General features: G+C 48.4%; 1 protein-coding gene across 1 annotated transcript in view; it reads right to left on the bottom strand.

Annotated features, from left to right (window-relative positions):
• Positions 1 to 26307, bottom strand: part of PARP1 (poly(ADP-ribose) polymerase 1) — a 461510-nt gene that overhangs the window by 61822 nt on the left and 373381 nt on the right. The window lies entirely within an intron of this gene.

The raw sequence follows: 26307 nt of genomic DNA on the forward strand, positions 1-26307 counted from the left end.
TCGCCGCCTAGTGTTGGGTCCGGATGATTGCACATTGTTGTCTTGGAAGAGGCTTCGAAGTATCACGAGATAGGTGGATCCTCCCTTGGACTACAGTGCACATGGGCATCCTCTCCATGCTCAGATTGTTTTTCGCCATTGTGGCAGAGATGGAGTATAGTCCAGTAAGAGATGTCCATGCAAAGAGTGAATGCTACAGCTGCGACAGGCACCGGGGAGGCGGGTGGGCGATATGAATGTCAGTAGCCCTACATGCCAAGAACAGATGCATACTGGTAAGTAGCATATTCCGTTCGAGGCATGTGGGCTGCTGAATTCATATCTGTGCATAGAATGTATAGCAGTATCTCCCCTAGCGGTGGCTGCCTGTGTCAGCTGTAGCAGTCTGAAAAACAGTTTTGAGAACAGCCTGTCCTACAGCAGCTTGCTGTTTGGAATGTACATCTACACAGTAGTGTTTGGTAAATGTATGTATGGTTGTCCATGTGGCTGCTCTACAAATTTCGTGTAAAGGAATATTTCCCAGAAAAGCCATGGATGCCTCTAGTTTGCGTGTAGATTGTGCCCTAGGGGGAACAGTTAAGGTGCGTTTTGCCTTTAAGTAACATATCTGAATGCACTTAACGATCCATCTGGCTATACCAGATTGAGAAATAGGGTTGCCTTTGTGTTGTGGTGAGAAAGCAACAAACAACTGTTTTGTTTTTCGAAATGCCTTAGTTGAAAACAAGTTACTTACCTGTAACTACAGTTATCCAGTATTGGTATCTTTCATAGATTCACATGCCTGAATCATTCCCCGTCGTCGAGGCGGGAGTCCCACGGTAAATTATATATATAGCAGTGCCTAAAAACCATTAGTAGTAGGCTAAAAAAGTATATAGGCCCAACTAGGCCCAAAACTTAGCAGCCTATCTACCTCATTATGTAAAAAGAACTGAAAATGTAGCCTCAGCCAATCAGCTAACCTCACCCTCTAGAACCTTCCCAGCCCAGGCAGTTCTCCTCAGATTTTCCCAGCACAAGTGAGAAGTAGTAACCATAATAAGAACTGCCTTGCCGGGGAGGAGGGTGGGTGCATGTGAATCTATGAAAGATACCAATACTGGATAACTGTAGTTACAGGTAAGTAACTTGTTTTCTTATCCAGTATTGGGGTATCTTTCATAGATTCACATGCCTGAATCAGAGTAGCAAGCAGTAATAACCATAACTGTCGGTAGAGGAAGGTGGGAGACAATCCAAACCATATATCCCCACACAACCTGGAAGGTACTAGAGCAATAACATATTTCAATACATATGCAAAATCATGACAATACCTTCATATAAAATATATCTATATACAGAGCATTAAAATAGTATATTAGCACACATATAGCAATAGAAACAAGAAAAAACCATAACAGGCTGACCTCAGTGAAGAAGATGCTGTAACACTGCTTCTCCCACTGACGTATCTTCATGTAGCACCGGCTGCAGGCAATAGTGCTTGGTAAAAGTATGCACACTTTTCCATGTAGCAGCACGGCAGATGTTTTCCAGGGACACCCCTGCAAATAGGGCAGTAGACGCTGACATCATCCTGGTGGAATGCGCCTTAACCGTTCGTGTCAGGGGCTTGTTCGCTTTCTCATGACAGAAGACAATGACAGAGGAAAGCCATCTGGCTATAGTTGCCTTCGTCACTGCCTGACCACGTGTAGCTTGACCATAAGCCACAAACAGTTGGGTAGATTTGCGTAAATCTTTTGTCTTTTGTAAATAGAATTTGAGGCATCTTTGGACATCCAAGGAATGCAGCATCCTTTCAGCTGGAGTCTTTGGGTCTGGAAAGAAAGTCTTGAGTTTCACCGGTTGGTTGATGTGAAACTGGGTCGGAACTTTGGGAATAAACTTAGGATGAGTTCTAAGTGTCACACAATCTTTTGAAAAAAGTAGGAAAGGTTCTGATATAGTGAACGCTTGCATCTCACTTACTCTCCGGGTTGAAGTGAGGGCTAACAGAATAGCCACTTTCCAAGTCAAGAATTTAAGTTCCGATTTATGAATTGGTTCAAAAGGCCTTTTCAGCAACTGAGATAACACAATATTGAGATCCCACTCAGGAGGAGGAGGCCGCACTGGAGGGAAAACTCGAAACAATCCTTTAAGGAACTGTTTAATTAAAGAAGAAGAACACAAAGATGGTTTGTTGTAACTCTTCCTGAATCTGGATATGGCAGCAAGGTGAACTTTGATAGAAGAAAAAGCGAGACCTGATCTGGCTAAAGACAGCAGATAAGGCAGAATCTTCTCTGGAGGAGCCTGTAGTGGATGGACGTCATGCTCTCCGCACCATAAACAGAATCTCTTCCATTTGAAGCGATAGGTTCTGATGGTAGACTGTGCACGAGCCTGAGATAGAACAGCTCTACAGTCTGGAGAAATCTCTAGGTCCTTAAACTCTAAGAAATCAGGAGCCAGGCGTGCAAGTGTAGCGACTGAGGATCTGGATGAAGTATTTGTCCTTCCTCCCTTGTCAGCATTGAAAGCGTCGGCTTGAGGCGCAGTGGAGGTTGATGGGAGAGTATCAGAAGCTCCTGGAACCAATACTGCCTCGGCCAGCGAGGAGCAATTAGGATTAGAGAGCAACGCTCTCTCTTCATTTTCTGTAGAACCTTTGGGATGAGAGGAATCGGCGGGAAGGCATATGCAAAGATTCCGGTCCACCTCATCAACAGGGCATTTCCCCTCGATCCTTGCTGGTGGAACCTGCTGGCAAAGTATATGCATTTGCTGTTCTGTTGCGTGGCAAACAGGTCCAGCGTTGGTGTGCCCCAGAGCTGGAAGATTGTGTCCACTTGGCGTTGTTCGAGTTCCCACTCGTGACATCCTGTGAATGATCTGCTGAGATCGTCGGCCAGAGAATTCTGAATTCCTTGAACATGTTCCGCTCTGAGGGAAATTTTGTGGTGGAGTAACCATTCCCACATTTCCTGCGCCTGAAGAGACAGGGCCAGAGATTTTGTGCCCCCTTGCTTGTTTACGTAAAACATGCTGGTGGTGTTGTCCGTGCGCACCAGTACTGCAGAGCCTGCAATTCTTGGCAGGAAGGCTCGCAAGGACAGGAAAATTGCCCTCAACTCGAGGCAGTTGATATGTTTGTGCTTGTACTGATGGGACCACCGTCCCTGCACCTGAAGGTCCTGGAGATGACCTCCCCAACCCTCCATGGAGGCATCTGTCGTTAGAGTAAATTCCGGTAGAGTCTGAAGAAAAGTGAGCCCTGGAGACAAATTGTTCTTTGCCGCCCACCACAGAAGAGCTTGTTTTATCTTGGGCGTGACCTTGATACGGTCCTCGAAAGATCCGTCTATCTGCCGCCATTGTCGATGCAATTCCTCCTGGAGAGGCCTCATTCTGAGTCGAGCCAGTGGGACTAGATGGAGTGCGGAGGAACACATCCCTAGCAGGGAAACAAACTGTCGGACCGAAAGAGACTTTTTTGACCGTATTTGGCTTGCCAGCTTTGTGATCTTGTCCTGACGAATTTGGGTCAAGAAGGCCTTGCACTGAGAGGTGTCTAGTACTGCTCCCAGGAACGTCAGAATTTGGCTGGGTTGAAGTTGAGATTTTTTGGCGTTGAGGGTCAAACCCAGATTCGAGAACATTGACAGAGCACTCTTGACCGATTGCCTTGTTGAAGTCCTCGTCGGACTCTTTATTAACCAATCGTCGAGGTACGGGAATACTTGGATTCCCTGTGACCTCAACGCAGCTGCAACTGGGACTAGAGTCTTGGTAAAGATTCTTGGTGCAGACTTCAGGCCGAAAGGGAGCACCTTGAATTGAAAATGGACACCAGCCACTGTGAATCTCAGATACTTGCGGTGGTTTGGATGAATTGGAATGTGAAAGTAGGCGTCTTCCATATCCAGGGAAGCCATGAAATCTCCCTCCATGAGGCAATTGAGGACATCCGTGAGTGTCACCATGCGGAAACTCTGCTTTTTCAGATATGTGTTTAAGTTTCGTAGATCCAGAATTGGACGCCACTCTCCTGAAACCTTTTCCACAAGGAAGAAGCGAGAATAAAACCCCTGATTTTTCTGGGATGCTGGGACTTTCTCTATCGCATTTTTGTGCAGCATTTTCATGGCTTCCATGTATAACAAATGAAGACGAGGAGGGGAGGGACCCCTGGGCGGTAATGTTGGAGGTTTCTGCAAGAACTCCAGAGTGTGTCCGTGTTTGACTATGTCCAGAACCCACTGATCTGAAGTTATTTTCCGCCACTGCTGATAAAAGGCGGAAATCTTGGCGCCCACGGGGAGGGAGGGAAGGGAGGATGGTGTCCGGCAAAACTCACTGGCGTTTGTTTGAATCTCGTCCCTGGTAGTTAGAACGTCGTTTCCCTCCTTGACGAGAGAAACCCGCTGACGATGACTGCCGATAGGACTGCTGGTAGTACGGCTTATTTTGAGGTTGATACTGGCGGTTTTGTTGATTTTGATAATGTCCTCTTGATGAAAACCCACGGCCTCTTGCTCCTCTGAAAAAACCTCGCTTATACTGTAGTGCACCAAGCGATTTGGCCGTATCAGTATCCGTTTTTATCGCAAGCAATGCTTCATCTATGTGCTTGCCAAACAATAACTCGCCATTATAGGCCATGTCCAGTATTTTGGTCTGGACCTCAGGTCTGAAAGAAGTCGCCTTGAGCCATCCTTGCCGTCTGAGAACTGCCGCTCCGGCCAATTGTCTAAAGGCTGTATTAGATACATCGAGGGCGCAATCGATAATTTCAGAAGCTGCCCGCTCGCCTTCCAAGACAACCTTCCTGACCTCTTCAACACGGTCATCGGGAACCAAATTGATGAACTCCGACAGATCTGACCACATTTGTCTGTCGTACCGTGCTAAAATCGCCAAAGAATTAGCAATCTTGACAGTAGCAGCGGCATTAGCCGAGAACTTCTTTCCAATTGCATCCAATCTCCTGCCCTCTTTGTCTGGAGGCGTTGAAAGAGGTGCAACCGGATTTTTGGATCGTTGTTGAGCCGCTTGTGAAATCACTGAGTCAGGACGCGGATGACCAATCAAACATGAAGGAGTGTCCGGTGGTGCTCGGTACTTTTTGTCGACTCTTGGAAGAACCGCCGGGATGGAAGCTGGCGTCTTCATAATATCAATCCCTTCTTTCCAGATATAATCAATGATAGGGATAGATCTGGACACCCTTCTATACCCTTCTTTAAAATCATGAAGAAAACAGTCGGTTTGTTCAACCGAAACTGTGATTGCAAATCGAGCAGCCGCCCGGTGCATGATGTTATGAAAACCTCCTATGTCTTCTGGCGGAGAATCTGAAGGTTTTGGCAGGTTAGGAGAGGGCATAGGGATGACGTAATCATTCCATGGTTCCGTAGGCGTGGAATCCGGAAGCTCCCCATCCTCCCTTTCATCCTCATCTGGAGATGAGATGTCAACATCCTGATCTCCAGTTCCGGGGCCAACATCCTGCCTTGGAGAGTGTGAAGGATGTGGCGGTGGATTTACTGGCATGTCCTCTGGCACAGTATTTGGAGTAGGCAGAGTTGGTGGAAACCTCTGACGATAATCGGCCAGCATGGCCTGCAAATCCTGTACTAGAACAGACGGAAGATGAGTCGTGTCCTCTGTGTGTTGTTGCTCCTGATGATAAGGAGTAGCCAAATTTTCCTGATAGTAATGAACCTCATCATCATCCTCATCCTCTTGATATTTTATGTGCAACTGGGAAGGGTGATGGGCCACTCCAAAAGGATCATCATCATCATCATCTTCATTATCCGAATCTGCTTCCACGTAATTTTCCAAGATATGCGAAGGCAAAAGGGGAGACAAATGAGAGTAACTCTGTCTCTGAAAAGATTTCATCTGAAAATGGGTATACTGCACCCTAACCGGAGATGTGGGCAACAAATGCGTAGATGGCACATTCAAAGACGCCAGCGCTGCTGTTGATGGCAAAAGAGAAACAGGTGCGTGAGTTGCCGATGTTGTCGTCGACGGTATCGTCACAGGTATTGTAATCATGGATGAAGACTTCTTGGAAGGCGTTCTAGTAGACGGATCCGACGACGGACTCCTCGTCGTCGAGCTAGTCGTCGACGGAGCTGAAACCCTCGTCGACGTGCTTGTCGTCGACGGGCCTGTCGTCGACGGGGTCTTCGTCGACGAGCCTTTCGTCGACGGGCCCTTCGTCGACGGGCCCTCCGTCGACGGGGTCTTCGTCGACGGGGTCTTCGTCGACGGGATCTTCGTCGACGGGATCTTCGTCGACTGGGTCTTCGTCGACGGGATAGTGGAAGTCTTCGTCGACGGGGGAGCCGTCGACGAGAGCGTCGACGGAAGCGATGACGAGCGCTTCAAAGATGGTGATTTGGTCGTCGACGGTAGACTCGTCGACGACGCGCTTTTCCTTGACGATCTTGTCTCAGAAGAAGAGGCCATGACGGACATCACAGGAGAAGTAATTGCTGAGGTGGAAACAGTATTTGAAGAAGTAGAAGACGTAGAATAGGTGGTAACAGTGAGAGAAGACACTAAAGTGACAGCTTTAGTGCGGACTGTACTCACAGTAGAAGACTCTGTTGACGCAGCACTCTTTGTGGATTCAGAGGGTTTATGAGAGAACTTAGATTTTTTCAATCTCTCAGGGGAACACCTCTCTTTGGAACTGGCTCTCTTACTTGAAGTAGAGGCTCTGTCCTCGTCATCTCTGACAGACGACTTCAGCCACAAAAGAACTCTCGCCTCTCTATCCCTTTTGGTCTTAGGAGGGAAGGTTCGACATATCCTGCAATCCTTCACCACATGTGAAGGATGCAAACAATAAATACAGTCCGAGTGCTCGTCGTCCACGTGAACTCTCTTCTTGAAGCATGAAGCACAGGCCTTGAATAAAGCCTTCTTTTCCGACATCTTGAAAGAATTGAAGAAATTTCTGAAGAAAAACTGAGTAGGCACTTGGGAGACTCCCTTACACACGAAGTGCGGTGAAAATCTGAGGAGAACTGCCTGGGCTGGGAAGGTTCTAGAGGGTGAGGTTAGCTGATTGGCTGAGGCTACATTTTCAGTTCTTTTTACATAATGAGGTAGATAGGCTGCTAAGTTTTGGGCCTAGTTGGGCCTATATACTTTTTTAGCCTACTACTAATGGTTTTTAGGCACTGCTATATATATATAATTTACCGTGGGACTCCCGCCTCGACGACGGGGAATGATTCAGGCATGTGAATCTATGAAAGATACCCCAATACTGGATAACTATCTATATAATATAGCAGAGCTCTTTTGACATGTAGAGTATGCAAGGCCCTTTCAGCAACTGCCTGTGGGTTTTGAAAGAACACCGGCAGGTCTATTGTTTGATTTATATGGAACTGGGATACCACTTTTGGCATGAATGTAGGGTTTGTTCTGAGAACTACTCTATTTGCATGTACTTGAATGAATGGCTCCTGAATAGTTAGGGCTTGCAGCTCACCAACTCTTCTAAGTGAAGTAATGTCAATAAGGAAAGCCACTTTCCAAGTAAGAAATTGTAGTTCGCATGAGTGTAGTGGTTCAAAAGGTGGTCCCATAAGTCTGGTTAAAACGATGTTCAGATTCCAGACTGGTGAAGGTGGGTGCCTTGGGGGAATTACTCGTTTAAGTCCCTCCATAAATGCTTTAATTGCTCGCACTCCAAAAAGTGAAAGGTTTTGGAGATATGCTACGCAGCTAGATGTATCCTGATGGATAAGTAGGCTAAATTGCAACGTTGTAGGTGCAAGAGATAGCAAATGATGTTTTGTGTCGAAGCGTCTAATGGGTTTATGTTGTTGTTACTGCAGTAAATGACTAATTGTTTCCATTTAGCTGCATAACATGCCCTGGTAGTGGGTCTTCTTGCCTCTTTGATAATATTCATGCAGTCTGGAGACAAGTTCAGGTATCCAAACTCTAGGATCTCAGGAGCCAGATCGCCAGGTTGAGCTGTTGCGGGTCTGGGTGTTGGATTTCGCCATGGTTCTGAGTTAGAAGACTGAGTGTTAGTCGCAGTCTTTGATGAGGCACCACTGATAGTTCTAGGAACGTCGTGTACCATGGCTGTCTCGCCCATGTGGGAGCAACTAGGATAAGCGTCAGTGAATGTTTGCGTGCCACTAGCGGTATTAATGGAGCTGGGGGAAAAGCGTACGCAAATTTGCCTGACCAGTTCATCCATATCGCATTGCCTTGCGACTGCGGATGTGGGAACCTGGCAGCAAAGTACTGGCATTTTGCGTTTTCGCTTGTGGCAAACAGATCTTTCTCCGGTTGTCCCCATTTCCGGAAGAATGGTTGGAGCACATTGGGGTGAATCTCCCATTCGTGCATCTGTTGACTGTGCCTGCTGAGCAGGTCGGTCATCTGATTGTCTTTGCCTGGGAGGTGTTCTGCCATGAGAAACATGTTCCTTTGAATGGCCCATTTCCACATGCTTTGAGCCAGATGCGACAGCTGCGGGGAGTGTGTCCCTCCTTGTTTTTGAATATAATACATTGCTGTCATGTTGTCCGTCCGGATCAACACAGTTTTGTTGCATACGTGTTTTTTTTAATGCTTTTAGTGCTAGGAAGATCGCCATCAACTCCAGAAGGTTGATGTGCATTCTTATTTGTTGTATAGTCCACAGTCCCTGAACTGTGTAATGCAGTACATGGGCTCCCCAGCCTTGCAGGGATGCGTCCGCTGTCATCACTATTTGTGGGACAGGCTCTTGGAACAGTCGTCCTTTTCAAAGGTTTTGTGGATTCCACCAATGCAGAGAGTTGTATGCTCGACTGGTCACCAACACTAGGTCCTGTAATTGCCCTTGAGCCTGGTTCCATTGCCTTGCTAGGCACTCCTGAAGCAGACGCATGTGTAACCTGGCATGAGGGACTATGAATATGCACAAGGCCATCATGCCTATGAGTTGCATAAACACTCGAGCTGGTAATTAAGGTTGGGGTCTGAACTTTTGGATTAACGTTTGCATTCCGTTTATCCGTGCTGCGTTTGGATATGCCTTTGCTGCTAGCTTATCCATTGTTGCTCCCAGGTACTGTTGGACGTGGGAGGGTTGCAGGTGCGACTTTGGGTAATTTAGCGAGAAGCCTAGGCTGTGCAGGAGATGAATGGTCTTTGACATGTGGCTGGCACATTGCTGGGCTGATGGTGCGTGTATTAGCCAATCGTCCAGATATGGGTACACATGAATATGTTGTCTCCTGAGATGGGACGCCACTGTTGCTAGGCATTTGGTGATCACTCGTGGAGCTGTTGTTACACCGAATGGTAGGACTTTGAATTGGTAGTGCTGTCCTTGAATAGTAAACCTTAGATACTTTCTGTGAGCAGGGTGTATTGGTATATGAATGTATGCGTCTTTGAGGTCTAGAGTTGCTAGGAAGTCTCCCTGGCGAAGCAGCGGTAAGACTTGTTGGAGAGTGAGCATATGAAAATGCTCTGACAGAATGTACATGTTGAGGGGCCTGAAGTCTAATATCGGTCTGAGAGAACCGTCCTTTTTCGGAATGAGGAAGTATAGTGAGTATACTCCTGCTCCTTGATGTTGGAGTGGGACTGGTTCTATTGCCTCCTTTTGTAGCATACTGATGACCTCTTGCTGCAGTAATGTTATATGTTCCTGCGGCATTGGACGTTGCACGGGTGGTATGTTGGGTGGTGTTGACGTGAGTTCTAGGCAATAGCCAGGTTGGATAATTTGCTTCACCCACTTGTCTGTAGTGATGTGTAACCAGACTGGCAGGAATTGTTGTAGTCTGCCCCCGACCGGCGTTATGTGGTCTGGGGGTAGTGCCAATGAGTCACTGTTTGGTGTTAGTGGAGGATATATTGGCATTGCCTCCACGACCCCTGCCTTTTGTGTTATTTCCTCTGTATCCACCCCTGTACGTCTTTTTATTGCATGTGGATTGCGTATTAGTTTTGTAAGTGGAGGATTGCTGCGATGTGTTACCTCCCGTCATTCCTCTATAACTGGAGCGACGAAAGTGTTGTTGGGATTGAAGGGCTCCTATAGACTTTGCGGTTTCGTTGCCCTTTTTCATTTTGTCCAGAATTGAGTCAACTGCTGGACCAAACAAAAAATCTGGATTCATAGGCTGGTTAAGAATTGTGGCCTGTACTTCATTTTTGAATCCAGATATGCGAAGCCATGCGTGCCTTCTAAGCAGTACGCTTGTGTTAATAGATCTGGCAGCTGTATCTGCCGCGTCTAGAGCACACTTAATGGAGGCATTGGTGATGAGCTTTCCCTCCTGTATAAGTTCATCTGCCTGCTCTTTGTAGGGCTCGGGTAAATGTTGAAGTCCCTCTAAAGTATCATAGTGTGCCCTGTCATATCTGGCCAGCAAGGTCTGTGTATTGGCTATTCACCATGAGTTTGCTGCTTGATCTGCTACTCTTTTGCCTGATGCTTCTATAAGATCTTAGACTCCTTGTCAGGAGGAGGAGCCTCTCCAGTTGTTTGTGAATTTACACGCTTTCGTGCGTTGGATACCACCAATGAGTCTAAAGGCAGTTGTCCCCTGATGTATGTAGGGTCTACTGGTGCAGCCCTATACTTCTTCTCTATTCTAGGGTTGATGACATGTGCCCTAGCAGTGTCTTTGAAGATGTCATTTGCGTGCTTTAGGACGCCCTTTAACATGGGGAGTGTTTTGACACTTCTTTCTGATGTTGCCAGCGTGTCAAATAGAAAGTCCTCTTCTATAGCATCAGAATGCATGTCTACATTATGGTAGCTTGCAGCTCTGTCTATTAAGGAGTTAAAAGCCACTGTGTCTTCTGTGGGTGATGGCTTAGCTGGGTATACAGTAGGGTCTGTAATAGGTAGAGCCCCCTCATTGTCTGGCTCACCTCCATCGCCCCTTGGTTGTGTATTGGGGTCTACATATGGGTTTTGTATATCTCCAAAACCTCCCTCTGCATCCTGATCTTCATCTAGGTTGTAGTCAGAGCATGCAGGCGAGTGTGGTGTGTATGGAGTAGCAGGCATAGCTGGAGAGATAGTTTGTAAAAGAATAGGAGAGGTAGCACAGTCTCTTTTTCTTGAGTGGAATTTATGAAAAGCCTTCACTTGGCACTGGTCTTTTCTTCCTTGTATAAACAGTCACTTTCCCAGTATTTGGGTCAATATATAGTTTTGACTGATCTTCTGTGAATGGTCTGGATGGATGATCTCCTCTTCCACAGTTTTTTGCCTTGGCGCCGTAGATTTTGGTTTTGCGTTTTTTGGTTCGATGCCTTTACTCGGTTCGACCGCTTTTGGTGCCTGGATCGGTTTTTGAAGCTTTCCGACAGGTTTTTTCGGTCCGACGTCCTTTACAGGTTTCACTACGGTTTTCGGACCGAGCGGTTTCGTCGGTTCGGAAACCTGTTTAGGTGTTAGAGGTGTCTTCGGAGCCTGCTGTTTTGGCTCGATGCCCCTTTTTGGATCGATGGTCTTCGGCTCGACCGATCTTGTGTGGTCCACTTTAGGTTTCGTTTTGACGACCGCCTTGGGCGTAGCCCTTTCGCTTTCGTCGACATCCTTCTTTTGTTTGACTGTCGAACCAGATTTGCTCGAGTCGACCGGCTTTGGCTTTGAAGTCGTTTCGACGGCCTTTGGTTTCGAGATCGATTTGACAAACTTTGGCTTCGAAGGTGGTGATGGAACGGTGGCCTTCGGGTCGGCGCCCTTTGGCTTAATCACCTTCGGTTTACGACGTTCGGTCCGAAGACTGTCGTGTCGATGAGTTTCGGTTTCGATGGACCTGGCCTTGGAATACGTGTCTCAGAAGGCTCTTTTTGTATGTTTTTAGCTGGGCGGTATGGCGGGGCTGTAGAACCAGTATCTTGATCTTGATTAAGGCCTGTTGGCGATGCCTCGACTCTGATATAGGTGTAATGTCTGTATGGGGCGGTGTACTCACGGTTCGCCCCTCGTCGTATCGGAGTCGTCTTCGACAGCTACGATGTCTTGGTCGTATTCTTCGGCATCGACGGTTTGTTCGTCGTCGATGTAATATTCAGAGTCGTGCTCGGAGAATTGATCTTCCTCTTGATCCGAGTCTTCGGCGTCAACCAGTTCTTCCTCGTCGAAGATATTCTCGGGCTCTGGTGCCGACCTCTGCATTTCTTGCCTTGCCGCCCGTCGATTCCGGATAGTCTTTTTGGACCGGAACTGGGCACAAGCTAGGCAATTGTCTTCATTGTGATCTGGAGACAAGCATTTGTTGCACACTGGATGTTTATCGGTGTGCGGGAACTTCGAGTTGCACTGCGGGCAGTACTTGAATGGGCTTCGTTCCATCGACCGTCGGTCCATGTGGCGTTGAGAACTGTGTAATCTGTGACAATCATGGTCTTTATGTAGCACCTTAAAACATCAGATGGACAATGAACAATGAAAATAAATGCTTGAAAGAGCAATGGATTGAAGTAATACTGCAAAAGGGTTAGTAAACCAAATTGTACAAATCCTAAGAGCTTAAAAGCTATCCTTTTACATAAAATGTAATACGACTACCTGCCCAGGAGCAGAGAGAATTGAGCCACAGTAGATGCTCGTGGCACTAGATATCTTGATTGTTGGGCTATCTGTCATTTTTCCTGGCCATGAGGTACTGTACTATTCCCTCTCGCCCCCCAAATACCAAAAGCCCCATACCTTGTCTATGCTTTGGTAGTAAAGTTTCTAACAGATTCTGTTGTGGAAAACATTTATAAGATAAATAAACTATAATACATTTTTTTCTATATCCAAAGTTAAATCTACTTATTGATATTTATGTTATAAATTTGTTTTTTGTGACCGCTAAGACTTTATGCCAAGGACACTTCGTAGTGGGTATTCACCAGTCAGAGTATCCTGCGACAATATTGTTATTTAGCACTGGCAGATCTGGGACACCAAAACAAATGCACTTCAATTGGCTAGACAAGTTACTGTGTGTTGACACTTAAATCTCCAAGGGTACAGAAGACGAGCAGCAACAGCTTACTCTAGGAAGTGGAGGGGGGCGAAGGGGGGAGAGATTGGACAGATAGAGCATAACTCACTGAATAGCACACAGTAATATCAATGTTCAGCCAGTGCTACAACTTCAAAGACTAATAGGACTTTTATTAAGAAGTATGAAAAAAGAGACGTCAGAATTAAATTTGACCCAAACGTTTTTATAGTTGTACCAGCAAAAGATAAGATTTCTATATGGCGTTGAATCTTCTGGCCAAAGTTATTGTATGGGAGTAGTGTTCTCATTAATCTTTGGCACTCACCAGTTTTACTTTAACAGAGGTTAACCCCTTGCATGCTGATGACGGCCCCCGTCCGTCATGCACTACGGTGCATCTTGTGTTGATGACGGCTGGGGGCTGTCATAAACCCGCCCACTCGCGATTTCGCTACACAGGTGCAGAATCGCGGCAGCATGCAAGGGGTTAATCAACATGACCCAGTTGCCAGTCAAAAGAATTACATTTATCAAGCTTGGACACAATACACCTTGCAGTCTGCTTTCATGTCTCAGATTGCAAACTGGAGAATTTCGTGGGTTCGACACTTAGAAGAAATTCTGAGTAAAACCTAGCCAATGTTACCCTATGGAGAAAATCAAGTTATTGGTATTTGGATAAGTACTCGGCTGGCAGAGTTAAGGTTCTGGGGTCTCCCAGGGTCAGGTAAGTACAGTTGTTACACCCTCAGCGGCACAGGGGCAGCCGGGTGCAGAGAGAGTAGGCCCGATGTTAGCCTATGGCGGGCAGGGGGGCTGTGGTTGGTGGCTGCTAGCAGGCAGGCCACGCGGCTGTGGGAGCTGGGCTCCGGGTCACTCACACAGGGCAAGTGGGGAAGTAAGATAGGACAGATGCTGCACTTCCAGTGGCACCCGGGTGGCTGGGTGCAGGGTGCTTTTGGGCCGTCGGGCGCCTAATGTATTTCAATGGGAAAGCTGGAAGTTGAACAAAGGCTGCAGGCTCTGGGACAGAGATTCTTCAGGTGCGACCACCACTTTGAGAGGTAAGTTGGGAAGCTGTAGGTTAGGTAGCCACTCAGGAGTTGGGCACAGGGGGCCGTTGGACGCCGGGGTGTCTGGAAATCCTACCCTCAGCTGTTCGTGGTTGGATCGTCGAGGAGGGTCCTTGGGTGCTGGATTCTGGGTCACAGTCGCCGGGGGGACGTCCTCTTGGTCTTTGTCCACTCAGGTACGGGCTCAGCAGGTGCAGAGTGTGCTGGATTCGCAGTTCCTGGCTGGCCCCAGGGGTTATTGCTGTTTGAGCAGAACCACTGCTCGTGGGAGTCCCAGTCTTTGGATGAGCAAGGCAGTCAGGTCCTCCGGGGCTTTCAAGGTTGCGGACCACAGGAGACAACAGGGTTTAGCAGGAGCAGGGTCAAGGATCGACAGGCCGGTAGGGCTGGGGCCAAGTCAGTTGGTGTCGTCCTCTTGTCAGCAGCTGCACGGCAGGTCTACTTTCTTCTTGCTCTTCTTGTAGTTTCGGAATCGGGATCTGAGGAAGGAAGGTTCAGGGTGCCCCTAAATACTAAATTTAGGGGCGTTGCAGGTATGGGAAGGTCAGGGACCAATGGGTGCCTTCCCTGGAGTGAGTACACCCCTATACTGCCACTCTCCTGTGGGAGGGGGCAGGAGCCTGTCTCTGATTGGGTAGGGCTCCCCATCCTGAAGATTGCGGGAGCCCAGAGTTGTGCTTCAGCTCGCCTCTCCCACCTGAGGGGTGGGGTTGGCAGATGCTGGCACTCCCCCTTTCCTCACTTAGGTTTTCCTGCCGGTCGTCCTGCCAGAGTGGGGGTCAGAACCGGTGGGGGCCAGTTGCGGAGTACAGCAAGTGGCCTGGAGAAGCTCACAAAGGTGGGATGCCTTTGAAGCTCCCCCTGCCCATCCTGGGGGTGGAGGCTTAACCCTCGCCCCAGGATGTGCATTGTTGCAGGCCCACGAGAGCGGATGGGGTCCAGCAACATGTCTGCTGGGTGGCAGTCTAGGCAGCCGCTCAGTCAGAACACAGGTTGTAGGTTAGTTTCAGGGGGCAACTCTAAGTTACCCTCTGTCATGCATTGTACATCAAATCCTACACTGCCATCAGTGTGGGTTTAATGTGCTGAGAAGTTTGATATCAAACTTCTCAGTCTTCAGTGAAGCCATCAAGTTGCTCTGGAGTTCATGATGATGAACTCCCAGCACCATATACTCTTAATGGTAGCACTGCACTTACAGTACCCAGGAATGGACCTGGGTCTGGTCACAGTGCCCTGGGTACCATCTACCAGGGGCTGACATGTGGCCAGTGATGCCAATTGGGTTTAGGCTTTAATGCAGTTTTAGGCAAGGAACACATGCCCCGCGTCCCTGATTGGCAGGAACCCAAGGCACACTCAGTCAAAGTACATCAGCAATTCAGCAAAAAGTGGGGGCATACCATGCAAGAAAGATGGCACTTTCTCACAGTTCATCAAGTTCTTTTAAAGTTATTTTAATGGGAACAGATGTAACAGTGTGGCAGCACTCACAGTGTAGTCCCCAGAATACCAAACTTTAAGGGCTCATATCTCAAAATAGGTCAGTCTCGGTCAACGTTTTCCAGGGGCATAAGCACCATGGGGACCAGAACAACCCACTGAACCCCAGAATATATCTGTTGTAACTGGAAAATATAATTTAGGCTGAGGTTCAATTACCAAAAATACAAACTTCAGTATCAAAGGCACTGCAATAGCTAGAGAGAAGAAGCCAATAGTAAAAGATTCCAGATGACCAGTTACAATTAAAAGAACACAATTCCAATGCAGCCGAGGAGAGGACCCCCCCCCCCCCCCCCCACACTTTCCCTCAGGGCTGGTTTGGGCACATACCAGCAAATTAAAGAGGCTACAGGCTAACCAGAGATGAAGGGAGAAAAGGACATCTTCAGCTCGACAAAAAAGGAGGTAATTTTGAATTGCTTTTGTGACTCTGGTCAATTGCAATTCAAGGAAGCCCTAGGAGATGTCCATTGACAAAACGTCAACTGAGACCCACTGTCAACTTGCACCTGTATGAGTTTTTACAAGCTGAACAGCTCCACCTTCCATACTTATGGGTTGATACTTCGACTTAAGAGGGACATCCATTAGTCAAGGTCCTGTCTTTGTCGAATGTATTAACACTGGTGTAAAGAGTACAAGAGGGCCCAAATGTATTTCACTTTTGAAGTACAGGCAGACAGCTACATTTACGTTCAAAATCTCCCTTCAATCACAAGGAAGTGTATCTTTGTCCAATCCTTGTGTTACTGGATTTTATGTAGCATGACCTACATTTCAGACAACTCAGAACAGGTTAAGTTCAGTATGTGTATTCGAGCCAGACCGGTACAGCAAGAGACCTCGCTTTGCTAAGCGGTAGCCAGCAACACTGGAAAACGTTGCTGAGATGAGTTTCTTGGAACTAAAGGGAAACCTACTCAATTCTGCTCAACTCAGTGTGTGCGATGAGAGGGCAGGGAAATGGGTGGGAAGCTGTAACAAAGGGAACAGACAGGCTGTTTGGTCCACCATGGACAACCGGCCTAGAGGAGGACATATAACTTTTTGAAGCCATGCACAGTGTCCCATGCTGGCACGTTCTACTTACACTCAACACAGGTGGAACACATGCATAAAATTAACCCAAGCATGAAATAGGCAAGGACGCATCCTCCACACTTTAAGGGGACTTGACTGAACCCTTAAATAGCACTGAGAGTAGGCCATCCTAATAAAAGGATGCAGGCACAAAAGGTCTGCACCCCCCAGTTTGAATCTGTGACCTTATAGCTTGGCAAGATGGATCAAAAGTTGCACTCACTATGGTTGTGGGTGCATCTCTATTTACAGACAGTGTTGACTTTTTCTGCCAAGCAGGTAGTCATAGGGAAAGAGCTAGGTGTATCCAGCTTTCTTTATCAGCCCATTCTGTATCTCACTCATGATGCACCCTTGTTGACAAGCATTCTCCAACTCAGTTTTTCAACATGAATAAAAATACAAATTAATCACAGTTCAGAACCTTGGATGAATGCCAGAAGCTATCAGACAACCATTACATATATATTGCCAAAGGATTCTCATTTTGGGAATGGTTCTATATCGGAGAAGCTTTTACTCAGTGATAACAAGGGAGCGATCCTTTTATTACAGGCCCTTTGCACTGGTGTCTCATGTAAATCTGGTGTGTATAAAATGCTTTTTGACAAAACTGGAGATTAATAGTGTAACAGCTAAATTTTAACTGATTAACAAAACAGCAGCACATCGATAAAAAAACGGCCATGCATAGTTTTGGATGTACTGCTCTGTAGGAGGCTAGCGCTCTATATAGTGTACCTAAATGAGGTGCACTATGCAGGGAGTTCAGGTATCCCTTATTATAGTACAGGGGCTTGCTTTAACAATCCCAAGGTGCTCTATTTGTGTTACTCTGGTCGAGGAGCCTTAGGCTTATCAGAGGCGCGTGTTAGGCATTTGTTGCGCACGCCGTCAATAAATGAGAGGTTGTGCAACGCAGGTAAATACATTGCATACCTTTGCCAAGCATTTTTTAGCATGCATGTTTTTACCGCGAATATGCATTTACAACGCCTGCCAATACCACGCATTGTTTTTACATAAAAAAACAATGTATTTGTGTGGGACCCCCCCAAACCTCCCAACTGACCTTAAATGCGTGGAATTGGCATGCGCTGTAAATGCATATTCGGAGTTAACATATGCGTGCTAAAAAATGTGTGGTAAAGGCACAAACGAGGTAAAAACCTTGTTGTAAAGGCTGTTTCCCTAAATAAAACAAAATGAGTAAGGGAAGACGACACTAATTTAGAAAAATAACAGATTTTCATATTAACTAGACACCAAGGTCTACTAAATAAGGTAGGTAATTATTAAGTTAGTAATTTGCAGAAAAAACAGCTGTCAGATTTTAGGTATGAGCCTCAAACGAGGTAATGTTATGCTTTGGGAGAAGATACACCCAAAGCATAGGGTCACTTGCAAATGACCTATAGGACTGATCTTCTGGACTTAAGGTAAGCAGGGGCCAAGGTCCTTAGAAACACCAGCAGTTTCGGGTTACCTGCTCTGGTGTGTCCAGATGCAGATTTGCTGGTCACAAGGGTAGCTGCAAACGCGACAGCTGAAGTCTATGGAGAAACCTGGAAGCAGAAAAATGCTGACAAATAGGGACAAGTCCGTCAGAACCCAAAGAGGGGCTGGGCTCTTGATGATCGCTGGAGCAAGGGTGCAACGTTAGCAGGCTCAGACTCGAGCTGTGGGGCTTGGATGAAGGGTTGTTAAGTCAGGCAGGTGCTTGCGTTTGAGACTCTCACTTTTTAGGTCGACCTAAAGATGGTGACAAAACAAAACAGAAGGGCCACTCTTGACGATGGTCTCTCTGATGTTGATATTGGTGTCCGGACTGGATACTGAACAAGCCTTGGCTGCGGAAGGGGTCTAGTTCCCAGAGTATTGATGTAGGGCAGCTCCCGGGGGTCCGGGCGTCTCCCAACTCAGTTGGGAGTTGAATCTGACATCCTGGAGCACGGTAACCTCTTCCTGGGGGGCTGGTGCATCAATGGACCCGGTGGTCAGCAGATCAGTGAACCGGACATTGCAGTCGGTGCCTGCAGGCAAATGACCCATCCATTTCAAGGGAGATGCTGGCTGGGTGGCTTGGTGTGGACGGCCATCCGAAGCTTTTAGAAGATGCACAGCTGCAGGACGAGTTGAGTCTTTGAACTGTTAGGACAAGAGCAGGCAGGATTTGGCACAAAGTCCACAGCTGGTCCATAGTTTTTGCGTTCTTTGGCTATTCTTTGTCCTTCAGTGAGGCGAATCTAAGTTCTTGGTTTCAAGGGGCCATCTAAATACTAAATATAGGGAAGTTAAGGGGACGGCAGAGAAGCAGCCAATGGGCGACTTATCCTTGAGGTCACTACACTCCATATATGACCACTTCTTGTGGGGAGTGGGCATAACCCTGTCACAGAGTTCCTAATAGTGGAATTAGGAACTCTGGGACAGGGTTATGGATGGTGGAACCCTTCTTTAGCCGAGCACACCAGGCAGCCCACCTTAGGGGTGTGACTGGTCTGGTAGTGCAACACACCTACTTGCATTGTTTATTTCCCACCTGTCCTGGTGCCAAAAAGGCCTCAGGGCAGTGAGTGGCATCTCCCAGGTCTGGGGAATGCCAGGGGCACATATCAAAGGCAGCAGGGGCTTTGAAGCTCCTGACCTTGGTATGCAGATTCACTAGCCATCCTGCTGGAGGAGATATGCATGACGTCTTCCAGAACAGGCATTGTTTCTGGTCTCAGAGAGCAGGGCTATCACCTCCAGGGGTCAGAAACTCGTCTGTGGGGGCATGCTGGTCGATACAATCAGCCAGCACACTAGAGGGCTGGTAGGCTTTAATGGGGGACCTCAAGGTGCTGTAGGAAAGTACCCCTTTTTTGCATGGTTACCCGCTAACCTTTTGCCAGATTTCTGCTGCAATTTGACAGTGTGCCCTAGGTCCCTGCCAACCAGTTTTCCAGGGTCTGTGTTCTTCCCCTAACATGCACCATTGTTTCCACAATTGGCACAACTCTGGCCTACCTGTAAGTCCCTTGTAATGGATACCTATGGCACCAAGGGCATGTGTTGGACCCGGCCCGTTGGGCAGGTTCACCCCTAGACTTTTTGCTTTTTCCTAGCCTGTTTATGGAACCTGGTGTTGGTGATTTTAGGCCTCTGCGCACTTTTTCACTGTGGTACAGTGTAAAGTGCTGGAGCTCTCTGTGAATGAGTGGTGAGTGACCTGCCCTCCCATAGGAATGAATGGGGAATATGTATGCCCATGGTAGTTCCTGATGTGTGGGGAGTGCAGGGGCAAGTTTGGTATGTATGAACTCGTGAGAATGAATGCTGCAAAATGATATATGCGGCATGACTGTGTCTAGTCTAGAAGTACTACTTTTGGAAGTTGGCATATTTGTGTAAGTTGGTGCTGGCGTGTGATTGGCTGGTGAGCCTGGCCCAGAGAGCCTGGGCCTGCTTGTGGATTGACTGTCTGGTTTGAGGATGACAGGGGCTGGAGAGCCCAGGAGGTTGTCTGAAGTCAGCCCATGGATGAAAGGCAGCATCTGCTGCCAGGGAAGTAGGAGGAGATGGCACCTGATAGTGAAGGGCTGTGTCTGCCTAACTACAAAGCTGGCTCCACCTCCCGCTGGGCGACTGTCACCTCTGTCCCTGATACTGAAGGAACTTCCCTGTAACCAGTTCTGGCTGGTTCTCACACTGCCTGCTTCAAAGGACTTCAAAGGACTTCAAAGACTTTTCTGTGTATAAGAAGGGGCTGTGTCCCCTTCCAAAATGTTCTTGTTTCTGACTTGAATCTACCAAGGGCGGGCGCTGCCCAGCCCCTGGAGGCCTGGAGGACTTCTGGGGGACCCCTTTGCCTGTCCTGGGAGGATGGGGGGCTTTGCTTTGCCCTGGAAGCCCTGTCCTGTGTGCTGGGACCTTGCTGCTGGAGACTTTGCTTTTGCCAAGACTTATTATAGCCTAAAGAGCGCCTGGAGGACTTGATTGCTGGACTTTCTGTGCCTCTGGCGCAGGGAGCGCTTCGTGGTGACCTCTGGACCTTTCATTTATTTATTTATTTATTTGAAAAGTTTTATATATATGGGTCCCTAGCGCTGGAGAGCACTGTTTGCGAGCATTTTACCGCCACGCATTTTGCGTGGGGATTGGCAGGTACCCACCCTGCAATCTTGCCCGCATTTTACTTATTATTTTGATCGCGAGTGCCCACCTCGCTCATGGCCGTAATTTTATTTTCCTCGAGGGAGCCCACTCCTCGGGAAACTTTGCCTGCCCGCCTGCCTGTCTAGAGAGGGCCGCGGAAGTTACTGGCCGGCCGGCCAATCTGAGCGCGGCCGGCCGGAAGTGCCCGCCCCTGGAGCCGGGAAAGAGGGAAGGCGCATGGCGGCGGGTCGGCTGGGCTCCCGTGAGCTGAGGGAGCCCGGCGGCATCTGAGGCGAAGAGAAGAAGGCCTGCCGGCGCATGGAGCGCCTTACCGGTGACGAGAGGAGGAGCGGAGAGGGCGCGGGGCACAGTGTCGGTGCCCGCCCCCACTGCAAATCCGTACCGCTGTCCAGAGACCTGGTGAGTGCATCGGAGGGGAGGGGACTGTCGGGGCACATTGCCGGTGCCTGCCCCTCCCCCTCCGGAGTGAGCACCTGAGTGCGGGAGGGCCGGGGGCTCAGTGGCGGTCAGAGCGGCCCCAGATGGCAGCGGGCCGCTCCAACGGTGTGTCGAGCCTGAGAGGCTCCAAAGGTCTGAAGGGGCATTGCGTGTTGTAGAGCCCCGTGGGCTCTCCCGATGGCCCGTGTCCTGCCCTCTGTCTAGGGGGGCATAGTTGGTACAAGCAGGGCGGCCCCGGTTGGTAGTGGGTCGCCCCACCGTGTGAAGAGCCCTGAGAGGCTCTGGGGGCATTTGGTGAAGTTAGAGTCCCCCGTAGGGGACTCCACCGTGAATGCAGAGTCAGGGCGGCCCCGATTGGCAGCGGGTCGCCCCAACGAAGTCTAGAGCCCAGAGAGGCTCCACCGAAGGCCCGCAGTTGTTTTAGGCGTCCCTGTGAGGGGCTTGGGGGCCATTTCAGTTAAGAGGGGGCGTCGGGGCACATTGCCGGTGCCCGCCCCCTCCTGCCTGCGAAATGCTTTTGTTTAGAGCCCCAAGAGGCTCCCTGATGGCATGTTTTGTGCCAGAGCCTGAGGGCTCCAGCAGTGGCGCAGTTTGCGCCTAAGGGCCAGTGAGGGCCATGGCGCAGTTTTTATGATTCTCAGCTGCCCAGCAATTAGTGGGCAGCTGCACCGTTTAGGCCCAGTTTCAGGAGAGAGTCCCTGTGTGGGACAGAGAGGGCACAGTGGTGCCAGGCCTTCACAGCTGCGCAGCACTTAGTGCCAGCTGCTACGTTTAGGCTTTCTTTTCTTGGACTGGCGCTGCATGGCAGCGCACCCTCACATTGAGACTCAGGGCGCCTGAGCCCCATCAAGGCCAGTTGGCCTAGGGACTGCCACAGGTGGTGGCATATGTAAGTTATGCGCAATGTGATTCCTATGTTTTTAATAGTGATTGCCTACTGTGTGTTTTTGCGCTATTGTGTTGTTCTGGCACCTCTGAATGTTTTTAGGCATCATGTGTCTTTCTTTTCAGGCGCTGCACCTCTGAATGTTTAGTCATCATGTGTCTTCTTGCGCTGCACCCCTGAATGTATTTTATTGCATCATGTCCTATATTCTTAACACCTCTGAATGTATTTGATGGCATCATGTGTTTCTCTTTATTACTCCTCTGAATGTGTTTTATGCATCATGGGTAAGGTGTTCTTGTTTATACCCATAAATGTGTTTATTCTTAGGTGGTTGTCCTTTTTAGTACAGGTGGTCCTAGTAAGGTCCTGGTTCCCGTTACCAGTGGATACTGGTTGTGATCTTTGTGATTACCATTTTAGGTTTATTATTTCTTATTCTAGAAGTGCTATATCTGAATATGACAGTGGCCCATGTGGCCCTGTCTTGTGAATAATCCCATGTGAATATTGCCCGTGCCAGTTGGCACAATGTATATGTGTGATTTTATCTGATGTGTTTTTACAATACAAAAGTTATTTTTATAATAACCTTGTGTGGAGTCTCTTTTGTGGTGTGCCTAGTATGTTGTTGCTGTTGTGCGCTGGCGCAAATGCTTTACACATTGCCTCCGAGTTTAGCCTTACTGCTTGTGCCAAGCTACCAAGGGGGTGAGCAGGGGTTATCTTGGCGTGTGACTTCCTTGCCCTGACTAGAATGGTGGTTTCTGCCTGGCTTTGGCGTCAGCCTTAGCCTACCAGAAATAGCCAGTTCTAACAGCATGGTAGCCACGGAAAGGCCTATGAGGGCTGCAGCATGTATTATGGCACCCTCAGAGACCTCTTACCACAAACACCACTGCCATTGCAGTCTGCGTGTTTTGGTGCAGCTAAAAGTGAAGAGATGACATGTCACACATTCCTGTGTGCCATGCCTGCCCAGGATTGCATGAGGCCTAGGTAAGTCACCATTAAGGCAAGGCACCATATACCTCATATGAGGACCTTTCTTCATGAGCAGATAGGCACCTATAATATCTAAAGACATTCTTAGATATTATAAATGCACAATAAAACCATACTGAGTAGATTATCTAGAAAAACGTTTCCTAGCACCATAATGGCTTCACTGAATCCCGAGATGTTTGGTGTCAAACATCTCAGAATAATAATCCTGCAGGGAATCCAGTGTCACATTTAGTATCCCCTGCACTCAAGGGTCCCTTCTAGTGGTAACTCCTGAACCCAACCAACCACTGGTGGGTTCCTGACTGGTGAACACCAGCCTGCCACCACAAGACGAATTTCTGGACCCCTGGGGTGGGAGCCTTCACTCCCAGAGTCCAACAACAAAGCCTTTCCTTGGCGGTAGTGTTACAATCCCCCGTCCCACCCTCCCTCCTCCAGGTCAGGAAGAGCAATCTGCGGCAGGGGAGCTTCAAAGGACTTGCTGCCTTTGTAACACGACCCCCAGCCTCTTTTGCTAGCAGAAGCAGGCCCTCTTCCTGTCTTCACCCTATTTTCAGTGGGAAGACAGGTGGGAAAATCAGGACAGCCCAGAAGGTGTGCTCACCTCTGCCAACCCCACCCCTCAGGTGGGAAGGCTAAGTGAGGCCCACTCTTGAGTGCCGGACATCTTGCAGGTGCTAGGCACCCTCCAATCACGGTCAGGGATTAAGCTCACTCCTTCTAGGAAAGAGCCTCTTTTTGCATGGTTACCCCTCACTTTTTGCCTGACATTTGATGCAACTTCACTTGATGTGCACTTGGTCCCTGCCAATCAGGTTCACAGGGCCGGTGTTCTTTCCCAAAACTGTACCTTTGTACCCACAATTGGCACATCTCTGGCCACAGGTAAGCCCCTTGTAAAAGGTACCATGGGTACCAAGAGCACTGTGACCAGGGAAGGCCTCTAAGGGTTGCAGCACCTATTGTGCCATCCTTTTGGATCTTGTACCTTAACACCCACACACTGCCATTGCAGGCTGCGTGTTTTGGTGTACAGAAAAGTGAAGAGTCAACATGGCACATATCCCTGTGTGTCATTTCTACCACCTACTGCCTGGGGCCTAGGTAAATCACCCCTCTAGCAGAGAACACTAGCCCCCAGGTGAGGGTATAGTTGCAAGAGCACTCTACACCTAAAGTGTCTTAGTCCATTCTTAGACATTGTAAGTGCAGTGAAGCCATAAAGAGTATATGGTTTGGTAGTTGTCCATTAGGAACGCCACAGCTCCATAATGGCTTTACAGAAACCTAGGAAGTTCGGTAGCGAACTTCTCAGCTCACTAAATACACACAAATGCCAGTGTGGGATTTAATGAAAAATGCACTCAGAGGGCATCTTAGAGATGACCCAGAAAAACAACAAGCCCTGGTATGGTTCCTGAATGGCTGCCCGCCAGTTGCCACCATAAGACAGGTTTCTGTACCCCGAGTAGAGTGCCTCAGCTCTCTGGGTCCAGGAACAAAGCCCATCCTGGGCAGAGGTGTCATGCCTCCTCCCCCAGGATGGGCTGGGTCCACGAAGGGGAAGCTCCAAAGGCCTGTCACCTTTGTAAGCTGTCCCTGCCTTTTTGCTGCCCCCAGCAACTGTCTCCCACCAGGTTTGACGCCCACTTTGGGCAGGAGAATCGATGGGAAAACCAGGTTAGGAGGAGAGGTGTGCCCACATTTGCCAACCATACCCCTCAGGTGGGGGAGGCGAGGTAAAGCACACATCAAAGGTCTGCTCCATCTTGAAGATGAGGGAACCCAGCCAATTAGGGAGAGGCTGATGACCCCTCACACTGGAAGGTGGCATAATAAGGGGTGTACTCACCCCAAGGAAGGGACACATTGGTCCCGACCTGCACACCCCTGTAAACGATCCAGACTTTAATATTTATGAGCAGCCCTGAACCATGCCTCCTCAGATTCGAGGAAGAATGAAAAAGGACTGAAGAGCCGTGCTGACCAAGGAATAAGAACTGCTTTGGCCCCAACCCTACCAGCCTTCCCCAAATCCGACGTGCCTACAGCAAAAATCTGGTGTGTCCAGCAGCCCCAAGCCTGGATGAACTGCCCTGCAACCATCTTAAAGACTCTGCCTTCCGTGAGCACCTGATTTGCTCAAGCAAAGACTCACCCCCAGAATCCGGACCCAGGAGGCTCTGGGATTTTGCACCACTCTGCACCAGATGCCCATTGGCCAATTTCGAGTGGCCTAACACCACGAGGAGGTCTCCCCAGCGATCCTGAACTGCGATCTAGACCTACCTCGAGTTTCAAGCAAACATCTGCAGCCTCAACCTGAAGGGTCCCCCTGACTGTGACTGGAGATGTTAAGAAGATCCGATGCCAAAAGTCACCCCTGCACACAACACCACACGGCCTTGATGGCTTCCCTGTTCACTTGTACCATCTAGTCATTGGACTAGATAGCACAGGAGCATATTTACTCATGCCGTTATGCCCTCACATGCAGTTTAATGCACTCTGCCTTAAGACTACAAGTCCTGCAATAGGGAGGATTTATTTATATTACAGGGAGGGACTTTGGCAAGGCACACAGTAAGTGTGCCATGTGGTGTTTTTACTCATGGTTTGGACAATGAGACAGAGTCTGCGATGCAGGCTGCATGTAATTTGTATATGGTTCCCTTAGGGTGGAATAATACGTGCTACTGCCCTTAGGGACCCTTTTTTACCCACGGCTTAGGTACCAGGGGTACCACTTACTAGGGACTTACAGGGGTGACAAAGTGTGTGCCAATTGTGTTACAATTAGAACATTTTACCTAGTTTTAGGAAAAGGGCACTGGGCCTGGTTAGCAGGGACCCAGTGCACATCAGTCGACAAACATCAGTACCAGTGGCAAAAAGTGGGAGTGACCATGACAAAAGGGGCACTTTCCTACATGCTCCAGTTTTAACAAATGACATTTTCAATACAGTTACAATTTTTGGTCTGTAAAGGTCCAAACCAAAGCACAGACATCCCAAAAACAAGCACCCACTAAGATGTTTCCTTTCTTGCTTTTATTTTTTTTGGAATACTGTCCGCAGAGGTTTATCAGTAGAGGAGCTGGTGAATAAAATGCTTCAATAACTGCCCAGGAGGCCTGCTTTAAATAATTTGTTTAGAATATGC

This window comes from Lissotriton vulgaris, chromosome 6 (assembly GCF_964263255.1).
Source record: "Lissotriton vulgaris chromosome 6, aLisVul1.2, whole genome shotgun sequence".
Lineage (NCBI taxonomy): Eukaryota > Metazoa > Chordata > Amphibia > Caudata > Salamandridae > Lissotriton > Lissotriton vulgaris.